The sequence below is a fragment of the Zalophus californianus genome, chromosome 7, assembly GCF_009762305.2.
Source record: "Zalophus californianus isolate mZalCal1 chromosome 7, mZalCal1.pri.v2, whole genome shotgun sequence".
Classification (NCBI taxonomy): domain Eukaryota; kingdom Metazoa; phylum Chordata; class Mammalia; order Carnivora; family Otariidae; genus Zalophus; species Zalophus californianus.
This window is the reverse complement of record NC_045601.1, coordinates 107,278,873-107,288,957: the sequence shown is the minus strand read 5'-3', so window position 1 is coordinate 107,288,957 and position 10,085 is coordinate 107,278,873.

Below are 10,085 nucleotides of genomic sequence, written 5' to 3'. Positions count from 1 at the left end.
AGAAAAAGATCATTAGTGAGGGGCGCCTGGGTGGCTCAGATGGTTAAGCATCTGCCTTCGGCTTGGGTCATGATCCCAGGGTCCTGGGATCGAGCCCCACGTCCGGCTTCTGGCTCAGCAGGGAGCCTGCTTCTCCCTCTGCCTCTCCCCCGTGCTCCTGCTTTCTCTCTCTCTCTCTTTCTCTGTATCTCTGTGTCTCAAATGAATAAATAAAAAAATCTTAAAAAAAATCATTAGTGAAATAACAGGTGAAGTCTGAATTAAGTCTGGAGTTGAGTTTACACTAGGGTACCGCTGTTGGCTTCTTCAGCTTGACAAATGTATCACAGTAATGGCTAACACTAGGGGAATCTGGGTGAATCGTACATTCTTTATTATCTTTGCAGCTTTATTGTATATCTAAATTTATTTGAAAATAAAGAGTTTATTTAAAAGATGGAAGTTAGATTATGTCATATCTCTGCTCAAAACCTTCCAGTGGATCCCCTCCGGCTTTATCCCCTATACTTTCCCTCGTTACTCTGTTCCAGCCAAACTCGCCTCTGTGTTGATTATTGAACATCAAGCGTATCCCCTGCTTCAGGACGTTTGCACTAGCTGTTTCCTCTGCCTGGAATGCTCTTACCCAGATCTTTTCACAGCTCACTCGCTTATTTTATTCAGTTCTCTGTTCAAGTTTCATTGTAGTAAAGAGGCCCACCCTGATCACCCTATGTAATAATCCCACCCTCACTCCGGCATATTTCCCTTATCCTACTTTATTTTTCTTTACAGCACTTTTCTCTACCTGACATACATATCTATTAGCATATATTTACATGTTGATAGGTTCCTTTCATTCCATGAGGGCAAGGGCTTTGTTTGTTTTAAGTTTTTCTTTTAGGATTTTATTTATTTATTTGACAGAGAGAGTGCAAGCAGAAGGAGCAGCAGGCAAAGGGAGAGGCAGAAGCAGGCTTCCCACTGAGCAGGGAGCCCGAAGTAGGATTCGATCCCAGGACCCTGAGATCATGACCTGAGCCGAAGGCAGACGCTTAACGACTTAACCACCCAAGCGCCCCTGTTTTAAGATTTTTTAAAGTTTTTGTTTATTTATTTAAGTAATCCCTACACCCAATGTAGGGCTCAAACTCACAATACCGAGATCAAGAGTTGCCTGTTTTCTCGAAGAGCCAGCCAGGGGCCCCAGCTTTGTTTTGTTTACTGCTATAGGCAGCTCTTGATTTATCATGCCACATCTTGTACTGTTTGGCACTGAATTTGCACTCTTATTTGTCTCAGTTTCTGTGTTTATTGAGATTTGAGTCTGTTTCATGGGCAGGAGGAAGGATTTTGGTTGATGGTGTGCTCAGTGCTTTCTCATAACCCAGAAGAAGAAAAAACAAACTTTCTCTGGGCCAGGCCCTTCCCTTGCATCCTCACCACAGCCCTGCAAGACAGACATTACTATTATTTCAGTTTTATGGATGAGGGAGGAGAATTGAACAAGGGCTTAGGTGACTCCCCCAAGGTGACAGAGCTAGCTGGTGATGAAGCCATGGTTCAGACCCAGGCCTGCTTGCTCCCCTGCCATGCTATTGATCTAGGCAATTATGCATGGGGGGTGGCAGAGGGTATTTTCCAAAGATGGCTACCATAGATCTCCCACCCCACATGCTCTTCTAATGTGACTTTGACATTCCTCCCTTTGAGAGGTAAGTTCTTTGTTCCCCTCCCTTGACCTCAGGCAGGCTTGTAACTGTGGTAGAAGTGATGCCCTGTGACTTCTGGGGTTAAGTCACAAAAGATGATCCAGGTTTGATGTGATTCTCTTGAGACACTTGCCTTTGGAGACCAGAGCTGCCATGTAATCCGTGTGATCGCTCTGAGGTCACTGTGAGGAAGCCCAAACTCGCCCCAGTGGAGAGGCCACAGAGAGAAGACCTGAGACTGTGGAGAAAGAGAGAGGCCCAGGCAGCCCATGAGTGCTCCAGGTCCTACTGTTTCAGCTCCAGCCGCTGACTGACCACAGTTTTATTCATGAGGGACAAAGTCAGAACTGCTCAGCTGAGGGGCACCTGGGTGGTCAGTCGGTTAAGCGTCTGACTCTCGGTTTCAGCTCAGGTCACATGATCTCAGGGTCGGGGGGATTGAGCCCCGAGTCGGACTCCACGCTCAGCATGGAGTCTGTGTGAGATTCTCTCTCTCTCCCTCTCCCTCTGCCCCTCCCCCAACTCGTGTGCATGCGTGCGTGCGTGTGTGTGTGTCTAACTAAATAAATAAAACTTTTTTTTTTTAAAGATTTTATTTATTTATTCATGAGAGACAGAGGGAGAGAGAGGGAGAGAGAGAGAGAGAAGCAGAGGGAGAAGCAGGCTCCCGCTGAGCAGGGAGCCCGATGTGGGACTCGATCCCAGGACCCCGGGATCATGACCTGAGCCGAAGGCAGACGCCCAACCATCTGAGCCACCCAGGCGCCCCTAAATAAATAAATCTTAAAAAAAAAAAAGAACTGCCCAGCTGAGCCCTTCCTAAATCCCTGACTCACGGGAATCTGGGAGATAAAAAAATTATTGTTGTGGGTGCCTGGGTGGCTCAGTTGGCTAGGCGACTGCCTCCGGCTCAGGTCATGATCCCGGAGTCCCGGGATCGAGTCCCACGTTGGGCTCCCTGCTCAGCAGGGAATCTGCTTCTCCCTCCAACCCTCTCTCCTCTCATGCTCTCTCTCACTCTCTCTTAAATAAATAAAAATCTTTAAAAAAAATTATGGTTGTCTTTTTTTTTAAGATTTTATTTATTTATTTGACAGAGAGAGACACAGGGAGAGAGGGAACACAAGCAGAGGGAGTGGGAGAGGGAGAAGCAGGCTTCCCACAGAGCAGGGAGCCCGATGAGGAGCTCGATCCCAGGACCCTGGGATCATGACCTGAGCCGAAGGCAGATGCTTAATGACTGAGCCACCCAGGCGCCCCAAAAATTGTTGTCTTAAACCATTAAATTTTGAAGTAATTTGTTATGTGCAGTGATAAATAACTGGAGCAAAGGGATGACAAAGTGTCAGAGGTATTCAGTGGGCAAGTCCCTTCTTTCTGGGCCTAAGTTTCCCTTGTAAACAGTAGGCATTAATTCCATGGTCTCTAAGAGTGGTTCCAACCCTGATGTTTAGTGCTTATCTATAATGTTGCCACAGCTTCAACTGTCCATTTTCACTGCCTCCTTAATACTAGGTCATTATCCCACCATTCTGTTACTCCCAGAGAGAAAGCTAATGCCCTTGGATGTCAAGGGATGTCCCTGGGCCTCTGGCCCCAATCTGCTTGAGATATCTTAAAGTGGAGGTGTGGTGTACTGAAGTAAAATTAACAGGATTTGGAATTTGGTCACTGATTGACATTGGCTGTGTGATGTCTGAGAAAATCTCATAACATTTTTGGGCCTCAATTTCCTCATCTGTAAAATGCAGAGAATAGTGCCAGCCTTACTCCCCATTGGGGCGGCTGTAAGGAGAGAAGGAGATAGTGTGTGTGAAAGTGCAGGTGTGTTAACCGGAGGCAGGAGAGTAGGGCCTGGGGTGAGTGGTTGCTGAGGCTTTGGAGGTCCCTGGTAAAGTCTGTTTCCTACCCTGGAGTAGGGAGAGGGTTGGTGACTAGATCAATGATGGGAAGTTGAACTGGGCTGTTCTGAGCTATGCTGAGTTTGTCTCTTAGCAACTGTTTGGTTTTTTTTAAGTTTTATTTATTTAAGTAATCTCTACATCCAACTTGGGGCTCAAACTCATGACCCCGAGATCAAGAGTTGCATGCTCCTCTGACTGAGCCGGCCAGGCACCCCTCTGATCCAGTATATATATATTTTTTAAGATTTTATTCATTTATCTAAGAAAGGGAGAGAGAACAGGAGGAGCACAGATACTGTGCTGAGCACAGAGCCCGGAGCCTGACATGGGGCTTGATCCTAGGACCCTGAGATCATGACCTGAACCAAAATCTAGAGTTGGACACTCAACCAACAGAGCCACCTGGGCGCCCCTGATCCAGTATCTTTGAGAACCCATCTACTACAAGGGGTGGAAACCCCTTGGCATAACAGGCAGCATTTAGTCTCTGCAAAACAGCTTCTAACACACACTGCTTCCCCCATTTATTTATTTATTTTTTCAAGATTTTATTTATTTATTTGACAGAGAGAGACACAGTGAGAGAGGGAACACAAGCAGGGGGAGTGGGAGAGGGAGAAGCAGGCTTCCCGCGGAGCAGGGAGCCCGATGCAGGACTCAGTCCCAGGACCCTGGGATCATGACCTGAGCTGAAAGCAGACACTTAACGACTGAGCCACCCGGGCGCCCCTGCTTCCCCCATTTAACAATCCCCCAAGAAAGAGGGGCTTGTCTCACTGCTTGGATTTCCAAGAATCCTCAGGACCAATCACCTGTTTCTGGCAGAGATCCTGCTATTCTCTGGGTAACTGAGGCTTAAAACCTTGAGGCCATCCCTGACTCCTCTCTTTTTCCCACTCCCCTGTTCCAGCTGCTCCCTAGAAGTTGTCGGGGAGCTTTCTATCCCACTGCCCCAGTCTTGTCAACACCTTCCTCACTACGCCAGACTCATGACAAGCATTTCCTACGAGGTCCCTCGTAGGGACCCCGGGCCCACCCCTTTCTCCCATGCATCCATTCTCCAAAGTGCCTTGAAGATGAGTGTTCTTACTCCACCCTTGTCCACTCACTGCCTGGCTCCGAGCAGCCCAGGATCGCTCCTGCTTCTCTCCAAGCTGTGTGATGTCAAGGCAAGAGTACCATAGACTGCTCCATCATCCATAGCTGGGTGACCTTCAGGAGACATCTAGCTTTTCTGAGCCCCAAGGGCCTTGTTGGTAAATAGATGGGTATCCCATGCACCAGGCACTCTTCTAAGTACTTTACGTGCATGAATGCATTTGAGCCTCACAACAACGCTGTGAGGTAGGTACTATGCTTAACCTGTTTTACAGATAGGAAAACTGAAGCACAGAGAACTTCAGTCATTTGCCTATGTCCAGGCAGCTAGTTAAGTGATAGAGCCAAGATATGAACCCAGGCAGTCTACTTCAGAGACCCTGCTCTTAAACACTGTCTTATTCTTGGGAGAAGTGACTGGTACAGGCTGTGTGGTGGTGAGAGCCCCCCTGGCTGATGCTAGCTAACTCTTAGCTTTAATTTTTGCTTCATGGTACAAATTAGGGAGGACTTTGGCAGTGGATTGGTCAGGAAGCCTGATGACTTTACGGTTCTGTTCTCCTAAGCCTACCTTAATAGTGGCCTCTGTTTTGGGTGGGGTGCTGATAGATATATGAGGTTCATTTCTGGCTTTGATCCAGACCCGAATGGTAAACTCCTGCTCTAGAACACCCCATTCTCCCAAGCCTGTGGGGGTTCTCCACTTTCCTAGCATTTCTTTCCTGAGCACCTGCCAATAAATCCCTCCTCCAGGGCCCCCAGGCACATGGATTCCTCTTTCTCGGCCTCTCTGCTGCTCACCTGAGGGGTGGGTTCTCACATTACCCCCTTCTCTCCCTAGCCTCCTTTCCAAACAACGAGTTATGCGTATTACCAAGACAAAATGAGGGTGCAGAGACAAGAAACTGGGGAGCAAGTTTAGGCACTCATTCATTCACACATTCATTGACCCACTAACAAATATCTCTCCTCATCCCTGTCGGAGCCTAGCATGATAGTCAGCACTGTGGTCAGAGGTTAGAAGTGGACCCCAGAAGCTAAATAAGCATTCTTTAAGTGAGCGAATGAATTAATCTGAATGAAAAAAAGTGCTGGACCCTGACTTCAAACAGCTTATAGACTAGTAGGGCAGGCACACCCACTCACTGCCACACACTCCAAATTAAGGGGGACCAGACACACCTGCGGGCCCTGGACCTCATGGAGACCCAGGGGCATGCAGGCCTGGTCCCAGTCCTCACCAGCTAAGGGCCAATCAGCTACCTGATGGTTTTGTCCTGCTACCATCTCTCCAAGCCAGTCTGGCCAGCCCATCAAGGGGAGGTTGCAAGTGGGAGCTGAGCTGGTACAGAGAAGCAGTCAAGCATGTCCAAGTAGGCCACCTTCCACCGAGACTTTCTGCCAGAGCAGGGCCTTTGGGCATGTCCTCCCCACTGGTTGTTTCCTGTCCTCCACCCTCACTCCAACCTCACAGAAGGAGTTGGAGCCAGTTGCTCAATGGCTGAAATCCTTACCAGCCATTGTGCCTCAGCTTTTGGCTGTGTGTGATTCGTGTGTGTGTGTGTGTGTGTGTGTGTGTGTGTGTGTGTGTGTATGTGTATGTTGGCAGGGCCTACTGTGTGCCTCATGGGCTGGAGTGCCAGGTCTCAGGCCCTTGGATGCCAGGCTTGGGGCACCAGGAGATACCTGCTCATGGAAAGGGAAGAAGCTGGGCAAGGCCGACACTGACTGTGTGCTTTGGGGTTAGCTGAGAAGTGGCCAAGTTTCAGGTGCTGATTTAACAAAGAGACTGGGGGCCGCAGAACTGGCCAGTCCCTCCTGGCCCAGAGTGAAGCAGGGCCTGACAAAAGGGTCCCAGTACCATCCAGAAGACAGAGACAAGCTGTTTCTGCTGCACTTTCTGAGCTTCCCCAGGACTCAAAATTGAAATCTGAGAGGGGAGGCACAGGATTGCACCTCAGGGTACCCAAAGTCTGAAGGGAGAGACCTAAAGTCTGCCCCAGGGGGTCCCCGCCTCAGAGTTGGGAGAGATGAGACTCCACCAGAAGCCAGAAAACAAGATGGAGCCACCCAGGCGTCGCACCATTTGAATCATTTTTAAGTGTACAGTTCAGGGGATCCTGGGTGGCTCAGTTGGTTGAGTGTCCAACTCTTGATTTCGGCTCAGATCATGATCTCAGGGTCCTGGGATCGAGCCCCGTGTCGGGCTCCATGCTCAATGCAGAGTCTGCTTGTCCCTCTCCCTCTGCTCCTGCTCCCCCCCTCAAATAAATAAATAATCCTTAAAAAAATATAAGTGTATAGTTCAGTGGCACTGACACTGATTACCAACATTCACGGTGTTGGACAACCATCACTAATATCCAGCTCCAGAACTTTTTCATTAAACCCTGTACTCATTAAACACTAACTCCCTATTCCCCTTTGCCCCACCACTTGGCAACCACCATTCTATTTTCAGTCTCTAAGAATTTGGCTATTCTAGGTACTACCTCATATGAGAAGAATCATATAGTACTTGCCCTTTTTTGACTGGCTTATTGCACTTAGCATAACATCCTCAAGATTCATTCTGTTGTAGCATGTGTCAGAATCTCCTTCCTTTTTATGGCTGAAAAATATTCCTGTATGTGTATACCACATTTTGTTTATCCATTTATCCACTGATGGACACTTGGGTTGCTTCCACCTTCTGGCTGTTGTAATAATGCTGCTATGAAGAGCATTATTGCATATATGGGTGTAGAAATATTTATTTGAATTCCTACCTTCATTAAGTATTTTCCAAGAGTTAAGTGGCTTTAAGAATATTAAAGAATGCAAGATCTCACCAAGTTTCAAAGTCTTTAAAATGATATTTCTGGGGCGCCTGGGTGGCTTAGTTGGTTAGGCATCTGCCTTCGGCTCAGGTCATGATCCCAGGGTCCTGGGATCCAGCCTCACATTGCATCGGGTTCTCTGCTCAGTGGGGAGCCTGCTTCTCCCTCTCCCTCTGCCCCTCCCTCAGCTTGTGTGTGTGCTTGCACATGCTCTCTCTTTCAAATAAATAAATAAATAAAATCTTTAAAAAAATAAAATGACATTTCTTAGGCTCCCATCAAATTCAACATCTTGAGTTAGGAAAAAGACATTTACATATAATAAAAGCTTATCCACCAGGGTGGCAGTTGTGGATTTCTATTAATAGAAGAATTAGGAAATATGTATTATTTAAATTTGGAAAGCAGACTAAGTTATCACCTCCTGAACTTTTGAAATCATTCTCCAAAGAACCATGTAAATAGGGTCCAGCATGTCCAGCCAGGGTCATAAATAAGAATATAGGCAGCCTCCTGTCTTCAAACTATTAGTACATAATGTCAATTGCAACCAAAGAAGCTGCATATGGCCAATGGCCCTTCTAGCTATCATGATGAACAGTTCAAGAGATTCTGGGGCTGAGTGCAAGACAGTTTTAAGTCTTTCTCCAGCAGTTTCCTCCAATACCTGGAGCTCAAATTGCTGTCTTTGTCCAAGATGGCACTTCTAGTCCAAGCCCCTCCTCCGCCTATGCAGTCTGTCAGGCCAACCCCAGAACACACTAATACATCCATTCCAGCTGGGAGACTAGGTCTACATAAATGAAATCAGGTAAAAGAATGCTTGGATCTAGGTGGATTGTGTGCTGGGAAATACTTGATCATGCTGGTATAGGTAGGCCCTGCATCCCCACTGCCCCATGGACACCAAGGCACAATCATATGAAAACCGTCATCAAAATGTAGTGAAACTGACTCTTCTGCAAATTGCATCTACTCTGTAAAACCCTGAAAGCCTAGAAGAGGTTATCTATGTATGTCTGTATCTATCTATTTATTTATTTTTAAGATTTATTTATTTATTTGAGAGAGAGAGAGCCAGCGAGCATGCATGGGGAGGGGCAGGGAAAGAAGCAGACTCCTTGCTGGGCACAGAGTCCGATGCAGGGCCTGATCCCAGGACCCCAAGATCAGGACCTGAGCCAAAATCAAGAATTGGATGCTCAACCAAGCCACCCGGGCGCCCCATGAGAAAGGGTCTTTAATCTTAGTCCCTTCTTCACAGGTCTCTTAAGTGATGGTGAACAAAGATGTAATTGTGGCCTAATGAATATATAGGCTTACACATGTGCATTTTTACCTCCATGGAGTGAGGAGTGATGAAGTAAACCAGCCTCTTCATCTTTCATTCAAAAAGAACTTAATCTCACATATCCTAAAAGCTTAAAGCTCTGGAGGACTGTGACTCCCTTTCTTTTCAAAGGTATGTTTATGTTGGGATGCCTGGGTCGCTCAGTTGGTTAAGCATCTGATTCTTTTTTTTTTTTTTAAGATTTTATTTACTTATTTGATAGACAGAGACAGCGAGAGAGGGAACACAAGCAGAGGGAGTGGGAGAGGGAGAAGCAGGCCTCCCGCTGAGCAGGGAGCCCGATGCGGGGCTCGATCCCAGGACCCTGGGACCACGACCTGAGCCGAAGGCAGACGCTTAACGACTGAGCCACCCAGGCGCCCCAAGCATCTGATTCTTGATTTAGGCTCAGTATTGTGAGATCGAGCCCTGCATTGGGCTTCACCTGGGCATGGAGCCTGCTTAAGATTCTCTCTCTCTCTCCCTCTGCCCCTCCCTGTCTCCCCCAACCTTAAATTAAAAAAAAAAAAAAATTCTCTCTTTAAAAAAGTATGTTTATGTTTACTGACAATTTTTCTGTTCAAAAAATATAAACTTGGATCATTTTTCAAATTTATACACCATAAGTTTGTTTACCTGAAAGTCCATAGGCCTGTGATCCTGCTGTGGATCCCAAAACAATTTCTGGAAACATAGAGAGGGGATCTGAAGGTTATATATATTTAGAAAAGAAAGCCATCTTCCTCATTTCTTTCTCACACAAATTTCTTTTAGTAAATGGTAAAAGTCATATTTCAAAAAAATCTGAGTTTGTGCTCTTACAGCATAATGAATGCCACATTTTGAAAGTACTGTATGGGCAACTCAAGGGGAACCACGTGGAGATGTGTAATGATTGGGAGCCCTTATTTTAAGCTCTGCAAGAACCAGTATGACTGATTCATTTAGTGTGATTTTATAAAATTAACAATAAAAAAAGTTGTATGAGATTGAAACGCATGGACAGGATGGCAAATAAAGGTGACTGACCCTAGGAATCTCTGCCAAGGTTTTATTTGTGTGTGTTCGTGGAGAAGTGAGGGCTTGAGGCCAGCTCCATCAAGAGACAGACCCAGCTCCCATCCCTAGCCCCAGGGAAATGGGATACCTCTCCGTTCTGAAATGTTGATGAGCTGTGGAGGGAAGGACAGGAGAGCAGATGGAATTCCTGGACAATTGTTCCAGCTGTCACTAGAGAGGACAG